This window comes from Sander lucioperca, chromosome 23, assembly GCF_008315115.2.
Source record: "Sander lucioperca isolate FBNREF2018 chromosome 23, SLUC_FBN_1.2, whole genome shotgun sequence".
Taxonomy (NCBI): Eukaryota; Metazoa; Chordata; class Actinopteri; order Perciformes; family Percidae; genus Sander; species Sander lucioperca.
This window is the reverse complement of record NC_050195.1, coordinates 20830851-20848337: the sequence shown is the minus strand read 5'-3', so window position 1 is coordinate 20848337 and position 17487 is coordinate 20830851. Positions and strand designations below refer to the sequence as shown.

The window sequence follows — 17487 nt, the reverse complement described above, 5'->3', positions numbered from 1 at the left end:
AAGCACAGTTTTTACATGCTGCGTAACACACACACACACACACACACACACACACACACACTACATTTCTAGGCAATGCAGTGGTTGTTGACATCCTCCTCTGTACAGTGAGTTACAACAATCAATCACACCTCACTGAAGGTACAAGTTACTAAGCAAATCCACTATGACCATATTAGCTTAGCTAGACCCAGCATGTATCTCTTGTTCATGCTACATTGTGGGCGTGTTTGATTTGGGTCACTTGCCGTGTGGTGCAATAAATCAGTGATTAAGGCAGATGCAACCCTTTTTAGCTTTGCTGAGATACAAAAAATGCTAAACCCAACCATGATTCATAATGATGTCATACTCAATTTTATTGAATTGTTGTGCATTTAAGTTCAGAAACTGCTGCCCCTGGCCCAAGTGCAACCCCATCCCTCGCACCCCCCTTATCCCCTTGACACTATGCCAGTGAACGCACAAAACTAAATTATTCATAAACAACATCCCATGAATTTGCAAAATAATTGTGATGTTCGTTTAGTTTAGTGTATTTGATATGGACATCACAGTAGCATTAGAATTGTAACATACATTTACGCATGGACGAGGACCAGGTGCACTGTGTTTAGTGTTTGTAGCGAAACGCTAATTTACAACACCTATCCAAAAGAGGCTTTTGTTCAGAGTAATTAAAGGAAAGAGAATTAGCATGTAGTTGCAAAAAAACTGTGAAACAGGATAAGGTAATCAAATGTGCCAGCTGACAACACAAACAAACCAACAAAACGCTCTTATCAACATGGGCTGAAAATGTCACAACTATTTGTATTCCTTAAGCCAGCTGTCCTAGATTTATATCCAGCAGGAGTTAAGAGATGGAAAATATAAAAAGTTTGGATAGCAGTTGAAACGATAGAAAGTGTCCTCAGTTGTGGTAAAAAGCCATGTTAGTTGACATTTCCCATCCATTGATTCCCATCATTGGCTCAACCTTTCGGAGTGCTTTGGTCTGACCTACACAGGCTCCACAGGGAGGCGCAACGCCACAGAGCCTCGCACAAAGCGGGTTCCTATCGATCAGCCCTCGCCTAAAAATAAAGCCCGGGTCTTGCAATGACAGAGAGGAAAGCAAAAAGCCCTTGTCTGCTAATCAATGGCGACCTAGAATTTTATGTCCTAAATCGATAAATCATGCTTTTCTCCCATGATCTAATGATCTTTTTACGTCTCTGTCTCCGACACTCTTGAGGAGTGTGGGGACACATTTCAGAAGGAAAATTAGTGTCATTCTTTTCTTGTAGTTTTGCTGTATTTAGGAGAACATTGCTTGACTTTGCAGTTTAGCCAAATATAAATTGGTTTAGGGATGTGTTAAGACTCTTTTTCTGAGCTTTATAACATTTTTTTGAGCAGATGTGACCTTTCCAGGCAAAGCAAAATTGAAAATGGCACAGAGTCCGATTTACAGTTTTGAGGTGTTAAGTGCCTACTGGTCACTCTTTCTTTATCTGCTCCTCTATAACTCTCTTTTTACATTCCCTCTCACTTTCCATTATTCAGAATTTCTCCCTATCTTTCTCTATCTCTTTCTCTCTCCCTGCACCTCGCAGCAGGAACCCACATTGCTCAAGGCTATGCGCTATCTCCCCATATTTCTCTCTGGTGAATATTTTATCTCGCCTTTCAAGTATCATTTTCATACAGAAAGAGGGCCTGTGTCCCGCAGTGGTTTTACCCGCACTATTTACAGTGAAACATCTCTGTTTCAGACAGGGTGGCAATCTGTTTGCACATTTCAGGAGAGCTTTTGATCAGAGAATGCAGATCAGGATTATGAATTTCTATCAACTGGGGGCTCATGAAAAAGGCATGAAGCCAAACTGTGGTCATCTGGCATAGAGCCACAGATGACAGGCTTACATTTAAATGCTGTTCATATTTACTGTGGCCTTTGTGGCCCGTCAGATAGACTACAACAGAAAAACTCATTATTTCTTTCTCTGTTTCCTTCTCTTTCCATCTCCCTCCCTTCCTGTTTATCTCTGCACCATTGCTCAGAGTGACAGTGATTTAAGCTGTCAGGCATTTCAAGGCCCAAAATTCTCGACTTAGTGACTCACATTTAGGATCAGCGGATCCCACTTGTTTGCATTTGACCAATTTATAGCCCCAGGCTGCGTTTCCTGAATGCATGATGGCCCAATCCATTTTTTTGCAGATAGTAAACGGGTGAAATGAAAAAAGAGATTGAGAAATATGCCAACGTCAGTGATTACGGAATAATGGGTAAAGGGAAAGGAAGGGGACAAAATCTCAAGAACAATCTATAGCGTATTCATAGAGTTATATTTAAATCACTATTTGTGTTTATTCGCAAATGTTTTATTCATCGGGCACATTCTTTACGGAAGAGTGCATAAGCAATAACTTGCATTTGCAAAGCTTCGGCCTGTGCATTAAATCAGTTTGACACTATCTTGTGCATGTGTGTTTGTGTGAGTGCATGTTCTCATCCATGCCACCATGAATACATGCTAGGATTGACGTGTGTCAGTAATGTGAAGGAGTAAACGTCACATAGCCTACCTCCAGCTTCTGATCAGTCATAAGTGCTCATAGAGATTACATGAGGCTTTCCAGAACGTGAGCATACATTAGGATTACTCATCAAACTTTAAATGACACCTCCCTGGCATGACCTCTGAAGGGAAAGAGACATAAAGCAAAAGGGACAAAAAGAGAGGAAAAGAGAGTAGAAGAGTCAGCAACCGAGACAGCAGCAGTGACAGTGACACAAACAGTGACATTAATACGATTTGAGTAAAAAGGGAAAATGAGTTGAGCAATGAATCATTTAGGTTCCCACCACTTCAAGAACTGATAAATCACCCATTCAGCTGTGGTTAGCCAAGACACCAGATCTGGGTTGGAATTCAGTGGAGACCAAATCTGGGTTAGCGAGTGATTTAAAAAGGCTGAAACCACTGGAAATGGGACTTTGATAGAATCACATGTTCAGCACTTACTGTAGGGAAACAGGGATACACACTATGTCTTGCCATAAACTGAGACGGTCCTAAAATGTGTCTTTGAGGTTAATTTACTCAGTACAGAAGCATGACACTCAGTGGCTTAAGACTTACTTTCTCATTAACCCTTGCATTTAGTTGACATTGGCTGTACATATATCCCACAGACCTCACCACTGTATGTGTAAAAGTACACAACAATTACAAAATCAACCAACTTCCTTCCTTTTCCCTGACCTTATTAATACATACAAACGTTTTTCAAACTGGTAACCCATCTATTTGCCACAAACTCAGCTGTGATGAAGCTGACAAAATAAATGCCCATAAACCACTGTTAATACACCAACTAAGGAAATATTTTTTTTTAATGTAATATGGACTATGCACAAACAAATTAAAAAAAATATTGAAATATATTACATATTGGACCTTTAAATATCATAAATACAAATATTTAGGCTGTTGGTATCTCCAGGTCCCCAAGCACAGCTATAATATAATAATTGAGAAACCTACTGTACAGTAGTAGTAGTACCCTAAATATCAGCGGTAAAGAAGGCATTCAGATCCAAAATTAGCTTTAAGTACACAAACATTGTCTACTACTACCTACTGTTGGTTAGTTTAATTCTACTGTTGGTTAGTTTAATCTCTAATGCATCATATTTTATAAAATGATTATGTGTTTTTGTATTCAGCAATTAGTAGCTAGCTATATACTGTCACCCCAGTGGTGTAAAAAGTGCAAAATGTGACTCTGAACAGCAGTGAAATTTCTGCTGAAAATGGTGGGGCAACAACAACTTTGGACAGACGCAAATAACCATAACATTTTATAATTTGACATAATGCGCTTTTTCACATTTCACATACCTGTGTTCTCCTCAGCGTGCTGTTGAATTGCTCAATCCCCAGTTTAAACGCTGTCAGTTTAGGTAGCTAGCGTTAACGTTAGCCAAGAATGTTCTGCCGAGCAAATCCAACTTTACGGCGTTATCCTGCTGCTTTTGGGGTTTTTTAATGATCTCAGAAAGATGCTTGAGGTCCTAAAAGCCTATTCTTAACCATAACACACACGGGAAGCAAAATAAGAAGCGTCTTCTCTGACAAGCTAGCTAGCAGTTAACCATTTTGACCTGGAGAACCACTTCACGTTCAATCTGATTTTTTATCAGAGGTTGGGTTTATAACAATATCCCGCGGCTGGTGGGCACCGAGATGTTTAGCTAATCTTTTAGTTTTTCTAGAAAAAGACAGACTTTAAAATGTGTGCTGTAGAAGATGATCCACATCGTTCATTGTGACCACAGTTACTATCATCTTTAAAAAAACAAAAAAAATAAGCGGTCTATCAGCAAACAACGACAACACTGGCAAACAGCCAATCAGATTGCAGCTGGCAGCTTTGAGCATGCGCATTGTTGTTCTCCCACACTAAAGGCACATTAGGCACTCACTTTGAATTGTAAATAATGACAAATAACAGCAGCAACCGAGGATGTTTTATGTCATGCATTTACCAAAAATTATATTAATTTCTAAGTTACTCAGTAGCCTACCACTATAACCACACTACCACACTACCTGCTTCCAGCAGGTGGCAGCACTTGTCCCATTATCTTCTCCAAAAATACTTAATTACAAGTCAAATTACAAATTTAGCTTTGAAGTACATACATATTGTCAGCAAAATGTACTTAATATGTATATGGGTAGATTATTGGATTATTCTAATTATGTATGCATTTACATAAAATGCCTTTTTTAATGTTATACCTGGCATAATAGAGCTAATTTTAATTCAATTTTAATTCAATTTGTATATTGTTGGGTTTAATTATAATGTATTTTATAAGCTGATCATGTGTTGCTGTATTCAGCAACAAGTAACCATATACTACCAAATAAATATAGTGGGGCAAAAGTGCAATACTTGTCTCTAAACAGTAGTTAAAAATAAGTATAAAGTAGACAAAATTGGAAAATTAGGTAACGTACAAGTACCTTAAAGTTGTTTTTAAGTTACCTTTAACCACAGCTAAATGTAAAATATACATGAGAAACAACTCTGATGATGACTGCAGCTCCTTTTTTAGAATAGGCTAAATGTCCATTTTTTGATGTCAAGACTTTGATGTACAGCAATAAGAAAAATAATGTTGCCAGGATTAGCTTTATTTAAATAATTAACATCCCTAATAATTCCTAAAAGTACTGTCTAGACACTGTACAGTAGTCATTGTGTCATGCATCCATCATATTTATGTCATGTGACTGGAGGCCTGCAGTCACATCCTATCATGCAGTACATGATAACTGCTGAGGCTGATAAAACCCACAAACAGTGACTCCACACGGACACACAAAGATTACAGCTGATATCTGCTAAAACCTGCTGCCGGACTTGACACAAATCCAATGTTCTGTAACTGTGAGCGTACACTGAAGTCATCAAGGCACCCGTCGGCGCTGCCAGCCCACGCCTGATGTTCCCTGGACACAGTGTGTGGAACCGAGCTGGACTGCTGATGACAGATGGGCGCTGAGATACCAGAGACCTGCGTGGCAGTCAGTTTCCCCCACAGACAGTGTGTGGTGACAGCAATGAGCCACCTATAAAGCACGGGGGAGGGAAGGAGGAGGAGAAGAGGGAGGGACATGTGAAAAGAATGATGGGTAGGCGATACAGTGCTCGGCAACAGGCTTATGAATCACCTGGGGTATCAGTCACATAAGTCACAGAGAGAAGCTCTGGATGAGAGACACTGCCAGAGGAGAGGCGAATCATGGCATCCAAATTGGTACCATTTGCAATTTTGACCCTGTTTAACCATCTTTTCCTTCTAATTATATCTGACTCAATGTTGACAAATGTTTCACTGTAAGGCAATCTCTGCCAAAGATTGCACTGCTCAAAACTTTTAATCAAAGATAAAGGTGCCTGAGCTCCTAAGCACCCATAGGGAAATCATACTGTGAGGTGACATTATTGGAAAAATACTTATGTTGTTCAAAAGAGGGATGGACACAATGTCAAAGCTGAGTTTTGTAGCTTTGGGTTTTGGGTTTTGCACTAAAAAAATGTTGGTGTTGATTGTATTTGGTTGGTGGCAGTTTATATTGTTATAAACATTATATATATATATATATTTTTTTTTTTTTTTTTTTTTTTTAAACTCCAGGTATGCCAGGAACTAACCAAGAAGCAACTTGAGATATAACTAACTTATGATCCTTACCGTTAACCTTGTATATCTTGGCATTGTCTATATAAGAAGGTATAGCTAATGGATGGATGGATGGATGGATGGATGTTTATTGATATTTTATATTTGCGCTCTTTATATTTGCACTCTCCTACTTTGTACTGCAACTGCTGCACAACAATTTCCCTTAAGATAAATAAAGTTCTATCTTACCTTATCTAGTACATGACTGATATATCTGTGGACCATTGTAAAACAAAACACTGAATTAGACACAGGATCTATACCCAAAAAAACATGCATTTTAAACCACTTTTGTAATTTTAAACAGAAACGGACAGCCTATATTATGTAGGTATGCAGGTTTACACACAAACCTCCTGATTGTTTTATTTTAGTTTGATAAACTCCTTTTTTTGGTGTGACAGCAGTTCCCTAATGTTTTTCATATCATTGTTATGAAGTATGCTATTGGCTGTACTTTTAAACTTATGTTTCCCTTTGTCTCGTACATTGTATCTTGTCTTTTATCTTTGTAGTCCACACATGCCATACAGGACTACAATCTTTGGCCTTGGGTGCAATCTAGTGTCAGGGATACAGTTTTGTATTGAGGTTAATAACTGAAATGTAAATACACTTAAGTGTTCTTACATTACGTTTGTGGCAACATTTATAACGTTTAAAATACTCAAGTAAAGTTCCAGTTCTTCAGTACTTCCATGAATGTATTTTGTTACATTTCAACCACTTTGCTATCTCAGATTCATCTGCAGTATCAGTCAACCCCTACAACTTCCAAAGCTGCTTATTTTGTAATGAGTTGCTGCAACTTGCAGGTAATAATCTGTAAATTAAAATGATTTAAAAGAATAATTGCTTTGTGAATACTTTCCCAATAGCTGCCCACATGCCATTATTGTGCCAAATAAATATAGAAAGTTGTCAGCATAAATGTAAAATTAAATATCCGTTATTCATTACAGACTGAGCATGGGCATCCTTTGGGTGCTTTTGGGGTTTAATAAAAGTGTCCACTGGCTTCGAAGAAATATGCTTTAAGATGAATGAGGAGGATAAAAGGAAGTGCAAAGCATCCTAACACTGCTATTGCAGCTTTTTAGATTTCAAACTGTCAGCATATTCACTGTGTTAACTCTATCAGTGTGTTTTATTGCTACAAAAGCTAGAACAGACCTGTGATAGCTTATCATTACACCCCTTGAATGATTTCACAGCTCATAGATTCATTTGTGCCGGTGAAAAATGCCACAGAATGTGCAGTGGCCCTAATGTAATTCCTGCTGAAGCACACAATCCAACATTAGTGAAGTGGATACAGAAGTCACACTATAGCAATCTCCCGTAACAACTGAGAGGGAGGGAGAGTGCAGTATCCTGCCATGATCACAGAAGTGTCATGGCACGAATGTTGCCAATGAGTCATTATTCACATGACATGCCAACATTGAGGCCTTCTGATCCTGCGTTGTTAAGGATTTCAGTTAGAGAGCGGCGTATGTCGGCGGTTAGAGAGCGCATGTAAGCCAAGCTAATAACACTTCATTATCACTGGCTGAGACCACAGACCAGACACTCTAGTGTTTGACACTGCAGTTATCATCGTGTTTGTGTCCCACAGGCATACTGATGTCTGAATTTCAAAATTCAGAGTAGCAGACATATTGGAAGGGACTTTATGTTTGACGGAAAGCCGGGCAGTTTACCAGGGCTGCTGCTTCAAGTCTTTCCATCATCAACACTTCCTCAGTTTTTTGACAAGTCGATGTCTAAAACCAGACAAAAGCGTCACCAGCTGTTTGTCTTTGTCGTCTGATATATGAGGAGCAGTTTCCCAGCTCGGGAGCTGTGCAGAGAAAATTTGAAAAATTTCCACTTCACTCAGAAAACTCACTAAGCTTCAGTTCAAAATATGTACAAGCCAACAATTCCCATGATAAAGGAGTCACTTGTAGTGATCAACCCACACATATATACAGGGTGAGATTTGTGAAGAAAGCAGAAGGTGGGATGTTTTTTGATCATGCACAACAAAACATGCAAGAATTAAATCCCCCTTCCAATATCATGTGTATAGTGCCACTTGGCCGGCCATGCCAAAACACAAAATAATCTCAAAATGAAATAGCACAATGTGGTGTCAACATAAAACACAGCGCTTTCAGGCCGGAGAGCGGAGTTCACAATACTTTCACCCAGAAAATGCTTGTTACTTCCTCGGGAGTGTTTGCACGGCTCTACTCAACTTGATTTACTCTTTTTTGGTTTTCCATCAGCAAAAGTTGTGGATAGTACCTGTTACCTGGTTCCTAGTCCACCTTGGTCGAGGTTCCAAGCGAACTGAGGTGAAGGCCAAGTTCAAACAGTTCAGACCACTGGTTGGTCAAAGAGATCCGTCACTAGAATCATCGCTTGCAATAGCCAAGCTACCATTAATAGCGACCACAATTATCGTATACTACGGTGTACAAGTGCAGACATCATTACCGATGAAAGGATCCAGCGAGTGTTGCGTTAAAGTCTATCAGTGATCAGCTAAGAATCCCACCTAGACTATCTGCAGAGGAAAAACAAAACATAGGAAAACACCTGGTGCTAAAAGTGAGTTAAGGCTGAGTCGAGTCCAGCCGAACAATGCAATTGAAATGAGGCAAAAGTTTAACAAAGTAAAGCTGCAGGTAGCAAGTTGATTAACAGACGCCAAAGGTTTTGGATACCCATTTACAACAAGGTTCACCACACTTATATATAGTTACTTAAACTCTTTGCTTACAATTTCAACTGACACTTCAACTCCTTTCACTGTTTACACATCAACTTATTTTTGTTTACTCTTCCTTTCTTTCACCTGAATTAACACCAATCCTACAGCTCATTCCGTGTCAGATGCTCCTCTATTTGCAGCTTTTCATGCAAAAACCATCATGCCCCAGCAATCACACTGCATCATCTTCTTGTTCTTCTTTCGTCTTGTTTTTATTCATAACTGTTGATCAATTATTTATAGATGCTTTCCAATTCAGTAAATGCATTTATTAAATGCTGTGATTAAGTGAAGAATCTCTGGTTGGTGTGTGCACACTATTAATTTAACTTGGTTTGGTTTTGGCGAGTAATGAGGATCGGTTTGAATTTGAATACAGGGCATCACGTCGACATGGTATTTATTGATGAGCTTCAGAAATAGCAATGTAGAAGTAGCAAGTTTAGGTAAAAAGGGAATATAGACATATCTAATTTCATTCTTTTTTTGTGTAGCATTTTTAAGCCTTCATTGTTGATAGGATAGCTCAGACTTGAAAGGGGAGAGAGAGGGAATGACATGCAGCAAAGGCCCGCAGGTCGGAACCAAACCCACAGCCTCTGTGTCGAGGACTGAGCCTCTGCATGTGGGTGCGCGCCCTACCAGGTGAGCTAACCAGGCACCCCCGACTACGTATATATAGTGTATATATATATATATATATATATATATATATATATATATATATATATATATATATATATAAGTCATAACAGGTTTAGCTTTTTATTTTCTTCAGTTATCCTAAATGTTTAAAGATAACTGGCCGTAAACAGTGTTGGAATGTAACTAACTACATTTACTTAAGTACTGAACTTAAGTACAAATTGAAGGTACTTGAACTTTGCTTGAGTATTTTCTTTTCCTGCTACTTTTTTTTTACAAGCCAATCAATCAATTAATGGAGAAAATAATCAGCACATTAATCTACAATAAAAAATAATCATTAGTTGCAGTCCTATCCAAAACAGTCAAAAATTCGCTCCACCTGAACTGCAACAGTAAAATCGGGCTTCCCCATTGATGCATGAGTATAATAATCTAATCATAAAATATATAACTAAGTTATGTATTATATATTACTACATTGAGTACTTTTACGTTTAAAACTTGATTATACTCAAATATTTTAACTTAAGTAACATTTTCAAATGCAGACATTTTACCTGTAATAGACTATTTTTATAGTGTGAGTAAAACATGTGAATACTTCCTCCACCACTGGCTGTAAGAGCACACTCGCGCTAACAAAGGATGAAAATGGTGATTCTGTACAACATGCTGAAGCTGGTGTTTTGCTCAAACATGCAGTGCTTCAGCAGCAGGACTGATAGTTGCCAACATGAGTAGTTGAACCCGGGTCATCCAGTTTAAGGTTATCGCTGTTCAGTCCGTCACCCGGCTGCCTAAAGTACCTATTGTCATGAGGTACAAAATAAACACTGGGTTATTCAAATATCTGCTCTTTAAAATGGGTTTAGAAAGTGTCAATCAGTGTGAATGTTTAGTGTTTCATCACGATAATTTTAATAACTGTTTATTCACATGCAAAAAAGATGGTGTCTCTCCTGCATGCTAATTGGCAAAGAATAGCAACTTTTCAGATTCATTCCGATATCAGACGCCGTTGACAGAAGTAAGAGGGGGGGGGGGATGAATTACAGAGAGGGAGAGCTGGTGTGTATTTGTCTATCTGCACATGTGCATCATGAGTGGGCTTGGGGTAATTTAAATACAATTTTTGATAAGCAGTTTTGAAATTAAAGATGGCAAGCTTGTTTCCGCATGGGTAACAGGAAGCTGTCTGTGTGTGCATGTGTGTAAATATTAAAAGATGGGGGGGGGGGGGGTCTTCCACACCAGTATAATGTGGACATGTCATTTACTATAAACCAAAAATAAGTCTCAGTTGCTCAGGTTGGTTGTACAGTACCTATGTGAATAAGGAAGTTAAGGTGCATTCTGATACCTGCTTAAAAAAAAATAATCTAAAATTGTGTTTGTTCCACATTCATTTTAAGAAGTCATAAATTGTATTTGTAGTTATAGGTTTCTCAGCACCCTTCTATTTCCCATCCACACTGACTGGAGTCAAACTATAAAACATGGCAAATGTAGGCCTATAAATAAACATAGTTATGTTCAAGAACAGCTAAACCTAGTTAAAAATTAAATTAGGGAATTGAGCAACCGTTACCAGGCACAGCAGGCCACCCTGTTCCACCTTTCATGTTGCCTTATTGAGTTTAGCCTCTTTCACTGTGCTCTGTAATTTAGTCTGTAATGCAGTGGATGTAAATCCTACCAATTATGTTCACATGTCACTGAATAATCCAGGTTTTCCCTCTCAATGACACCTCCCGGGCTCTGTGCATTCATTTAGAGTTTTGAATTTGAGCATTAAAGCTGATAAAATATGCGAGCAACATTTGTCCATTCAGCCGACAATGACAGAACACGGCTTCACAACAAAAGCTTAGATTAGATTCAACTTTATTGTCATTGTGCAGAGTACAAGTACAAAGAACATGAAATGGAGTTTGCGTCCAACCAGAAGTGCAAAAAAAGCAGAAGAGTGATATTCAATTATAGACAGGTGGTGCATAGGCTGTATTGCAGTGTTATAAGAGCAGAATAAATATGGCTATGTAATATGAACAGTGTATGAACAGCATGTACAGATATGTGCAATGTAGTAGCAGTGACATTATACTAGTAGTAAGAATAGTATAGATATATGCAGTGTATTAGCACAATATATAATAAGAAAAACAGAATAAATATGGATATACTGAATGAACCATATAGACACATATGTGTCTATGTGGTTCATTCATTCAGTACAACTATGTGCAGTGTGGTAACATTATAAGAGTAGTAAGAATAAGTGTATGTGCAGGATGAATAGTGTGAAAAAGTGGCTTCTCATTTCCAAAAGCTTTTGTTCACTTCTGTGTGAAATCAAAGACCAATGTGTAAAGATTACTACACATTTTCAGTGTTAAATCCATGGTTAAATCTACCACCGTTGTCATGGTGAACTGCGTTCTGTGTTGAGCTAGAAGGGAATGCCTGACAGGTGTAGCAACAGTAACTAAGGGCCTAGTGAAGGGGAAAGGATTTAATATGATTTAAGCATGGAAATAAAATGGATTTAAGTTTTCTGCATAAACATCAGCATGTTGTAATATTATATTTATATATATATATATATATTTATATATTACTAATATAGTATGCATTGTATTTAATTTGGTCATCTGATTTTTTATCAGACGTAGCTGGGTGGTGAAAGCACAACCCAAATACAATGTAGGAATAAAACTAAACAGTATGAATTGCCCCTGTGTCCTGATTTGATGGAGAGGGGTGAGAATATCAAAGCAAAAAAAATGTGTAATTTACAAAGAAAGATAAATGGATAAAGCAATGGAGCAGGAGCATCAGCATTTATCATTTTGGAAGATTGTCATCTTAATTGTATTATGGTTTATTCCACATAACACAAAGATATGCAGCTAAGCAGTGCCAGGCTCTGCATTTTGTTTTGTGTCTTTGTCTGAGAAATGCATTACATAGCAGTAGGCTATAACGCAGATTCCAAGAACACTCACAAGACATTGTTACAGATGTAAAAGTGATGCTTTATTGCTCTTTAAAAACCTACTTAAACAATACGATTACTACTAAAGATTACTGCACAGGAAATGGGGTTACTATGGAGTTCTGAGTCTATGTTAGGCATTTCATTAAAGTAACAAATAGGCTTCCATCTTTGCATCAGATTCTGATGTATTTTAGGTATTAAAATAATTCCCAGACAGATATGTTTTTGGAAAGAAACACTTGATAAGAAAGTAGATGGCAAACTGTACCTATCTTTGATGACTGCTGATAACACGTGCACTTTTTTTGAAAGGCAGGCAGGGACAGTTGGCATTTGTTTGTCGTCCTGTCTTTTGCTGCTGTCAGGACAAGCTGATTGATACAAACTGGTGCAGCAAAGGACTCTCCAACAGACAACGCTGCCTGCCTTTGCTCGTGACAAATGTAGCCTCTAAGTGGCTGTGACAGGCTGTGGTCTTGCAGGACCCTTCATGTTGCGTATGAGCGTTAAACTTTTTTTATTAACTCCAGGTGCGCCGTCCCATTCCCCCCCTCTATGCCATTGGTGGCCAGAGCTGCACAGCCCACTCTGAGCAACGCTTTCACTTTCCGCTCTGTTTAAACCAAGTCCAGATAGGCGGAAACGCATGACAGACTATCTCTGCCCTACTTGCAGCTACACCACATGGGCACGCACATCATACAGAGAGAGAGAGAGAGGAACAGAAGTGAAGCCACAGAAGACAACCACCTTTGGGAAAAACAGGGCTGAGGGCCAGTTTTGAATCTGCCTCTGGCTGTCCTTGACGAACCTCCGGGCCAGATCCTTCTGGGTGGTATAAGCAGCATGGAGCTCTGAGACGATTTATCTGGATGGTTGACAACTTCTGCGCACACTCATCCAGGCTGCTCGTGTCCCCATAGAGAGCACATGTCACTGCCTTAAAGGCAATGCTGCTTGACAATGACATTGTGGGGTTTGTTTTTATCTGGGATACACTTTATTTTGGAGCAGTTCTGAGGAACTTTTGAACGAGTTCAGTTTGAGTTTGAACATTTGTTTGTGGCTAAGTATTAGGAATGAGCGAGTACAGCATTATCTGTATCTGTATCTGTATCTGTATCTGTTAACCATATGAATTATCTGTATCTGTATCTGTACTCGGACTGGGCGGGGCCTAACCCAAAGTGGACGGGATTTAACCCGGAAGTGGGTTGAGTTGTCTTGAAATGGGCGGGGCTTTATTTTTTTTATGAAATACAGCAAGAAAGTGTCAGACACTCAGTTTAAAAAAGAAAAAAAATCTCTGACCGGCAGAGACGCAACACGAGTCGCATTCTACCAAGCACCACGTCTGAACAAACCCCACGTTTACCAGAACTCTACTGGTTAATAAGTAAGTACTACAAACCGAAGTAAAAAACAAACCTGAAGCTGAAGAAACCCTAAACGTTAACGGAAAAGACCCGCGAACCTGAGTGACTGAGGGAGAAACACAGAGAGAGAGAGAGCTGTTCTGTGTGAGTGAGCAGAGCGGGACACAGCAACACAATACATCTGTATGTGTGTTTGGGAGGGGCGCTGTGACGACTAGCCTATCACAGAACGCAGACACAGTCAGCTACCCAATGAGGATTTTTTATTCAATCCGAGCACAGATATTGACTCGTATTACTCGTATAATACTCGTACTCGGCAAAAGTGCTTTATCCGTACCAGATACTCGTTTCAGCCGAGTAGCCGGCTCAACTCTACTAAGTATATTATAGTTGGAGATATTCTTATTGAATTTTGACTTTGTATAGAAATATAGGCTGCATACAGTTATGGCAATACAAACATCACATACACACAACTCACAGTCACATAATGACAATAGGCCTACAGCACTTAATAGCACTTAAACTGGTATTGACTTAAAGTGCTCATATTATGCCTTTTGGCTTTTTCACTTTCCTTTGGGCTTTTTCACTTTGTAAACATATAACATGCACAAAAAGATATGTAACACAATAAAGTCCACCCCAAAGACACTTACCATCTCCAACAGAAAACACTGTTCACAAACTGCTCCAAACAGCTCTATTGTAGTCCAGCCTTTACTTCCGTGACGAACGTGTGTCACTTTGTAACACATAATGCTCGCCTAGCTGCTAGCATGGCACTCCCTCATACTCTGCTTCTGACTGGCTAGTAGTCATTACCTAGCTACTGGGCATGTGTGACTCCCAACAAAGATGGAATAGAAGTGAGATGTCTCACTCTAAAACAGAGAGCTCAACACACAGGGTGAAACTAGGAGCTGCAGCAATGTGCAGTACAACAAAAATATGTTGTTTTTTGAAAATTAAACCATGTAAACCTATTCTGATATAACCTCTAAATACAATTATGAACCTGAAAATTAGCATAATGTGAGCACTTTAACAAATCAGAATGACATGATATACATGATATACGTACATGCAATATACTGTTAAACATCATGTAGGAATTAAGTGGAATTACTTACTTAACTTGACAGAGAATCTAGTTTATCCACAACATGCTCATTATATGAAAAGCTGAGTTTGTTATGAACATTTTGATGTGAAACACATGGGCATCAGTTATATACAAATACCTTAAAAGGTGAATTTAAGAAGATATGTGAAAATGCCCTTAGACCTCAGAGGGTTAAACAAACGACCCAAAAACAGAACCTGCTTGGCGGAGGTAATTAGTACAAACTACGAGAACTTTATAGTTAGTTAATTATTCTGAAGGGACTTAGGTTGATCAAACAGCCTCCTGGGAGAGACAATCCCACCTTTACCCCATACCGCAGACGCCCCTGCATCCCTACACTGTAGAATAATAATACATTTCAAATTTACCAGATGCCCTTAAGGGTTCATGTGAACAATGACAAGTCGAGTAGAGACAACCGCTCCTGATGTGCTATTTCTTGGAACAGCGGTGCGAAGTGCTCTTAGTGGTCATTACTGAGCCCACTTTAGCATCTAACACCATGGAGGAATAACAGCACAGCGCCTGCAGGGAGTAATAACGTCTTAGTGCTCCTGTGGCCACATTTGGCTCAGGCCAGTAGTTAACTTTGCAATCTAATAGGAAATGTTTTCTTTTCAGCACCCTCTGATAGCTTTTTAATTGCTTTCAGTGACACTGTCACCTTACTCCCTCAATAACCTGGAGACCGTGTTGTGTTTGCTGTGCCAAGAGAGCTCTGTAATGTAATCATGAAATAATCATAATTAGGGAAACATAATTGTGATCAGTTATTTGGTTTAAAATGACCCAAAGGTGCAAACTAATCTCTTAAAATGCATTCTTGTGGATAGTACATGGCTCAGGAAGACATTTTAAAACAAGCACTAATGAGGCTGGAGACCTATTTCTGTTTGTAGGGGCCAAGTCTAAACAGACTCTTCTGGGCTTTCTGTTAATACCTCCGATAGAAACCTTCGGGGTTGTAATAATTCACCGGTTTTTTCTGGTTGTTGCCCTGAATTACTGTCATTGCATTAGGCTTCGTTGAAAAGTGTCTTTAATATTTGTTCACTGTGTGCAAAATATTAGGACAAGTGGAAAAACACAATCAAAATGCAACTGAGTATATCTTGTTGGTGACACGGCTAACACTCAAGAACAAATGAAAAGCATTTTTGAAATTTTAAATGAAAACAACAAGACATTTACTAAGACAGCTTGAATGCAATGTTCCTGTTTTCAACATCTGCTGCCACTAAAACAGAAAAAAAGTTCAGGTAAAGGTTAACGACATAAAAGGCTGTTTTATGCGTCGAATCGATGGTGTTCCCCCCCCCGCAGACCCCTCTGCATCGACGCGAACCCCTCTCCGAGCCCTCCGCCGTAGCTCGACGCGCACCTCCAAAAATGTATAACTTTGCGTCGAGGCTACGCAGACCGCAAGGACTGTGATTGGTCAACTCGTCCTGTGTGTTGATAGTCGCAGAGCCATAGAGATAGTAAGAGTTGCGACACTCGTTGATCTCACTAGCGGGGTGGTCACGTGGTTCATGTAAGCCTGTATAGTTCCAAACACACGCAGCGCTGTCATGTTCTACTATGGGACTGACAGCAGCGATTGCTATATTGAATGGTAAATATAAATAAAAACACATACCCATGTACTTGTTTGATTGTTATTGCATATTTGTAAATGCCAGTTTTATATTTGGAGTGGTAGGGTGACAACTGAAAGCTATGTATAGATACGTTTTTAAGTTTTGGAGGGAAAGCTTCACGTCCGTGTTAGCATGAGTAGCACTAGGCTACTGTCTTGTATTGTCCTTCGTGTCACGGGGGCTTGTTTAGTTTATTTACATTTTGTATTAGCCTGTCCAAACGCGTTCGTTCTGGACCCCCCCCCCCGTGCCAGTTCACGTTAAATGACATCACATAGTATGCGAGGGCCACCGGGGGACCCGAAGCTCAACCCCAGGCCAATGCAAAAAACGTGAAAAATAAACTAAGTCCCGGGGACCCGAAGGACAACACAAGGGTTAACCTTAACCTTACTACATCTTTTTTTTTTTTTTTTTTTTTTTAAATCAAAGATGATTCAAGATGTTCTTTTTTGCACATCTGGACTATTGTATTTTCCTTGATTTTGCTTGTAATTCCGATTCACTTACCCGTGGTCAGAGCGATTGAGAAAGCAGAGTAGCAACAGTCCATTCAGCATTTAGTGTCCAGCCCACTTCTTCTGATGAGGCAGGAGTTGACCACACAACCATGATCATTTTAAGACTAAGCCATACACAAAGTATCACATATATTAAAGAATAACAACTCATTACACTTGGA

General features: G+C 39.2%; 1 long non-coding RNA gene across 1 annotated transcript; it reads right to left on the bottom strand.

Moving 5' to 3' along the window:
* Positions 1-2315: 2315 nt before the first annotated feature.
* LOC118494379 lies at positions 2316-4387 on the bottom strand. Its single transcript, XR_004896512.1, has 2 exons — positions 3894-4387; positions 2316-2687 (listed from the first exon to the last, which is right to left on the bottom strand). It is a non-coding gene; the product is annotated as an uncharacterized LOC118494379 (long non-coding RNA).
* Between the last annotated feature and the right edge of the window lie 13100 nt (positions 4388-17487).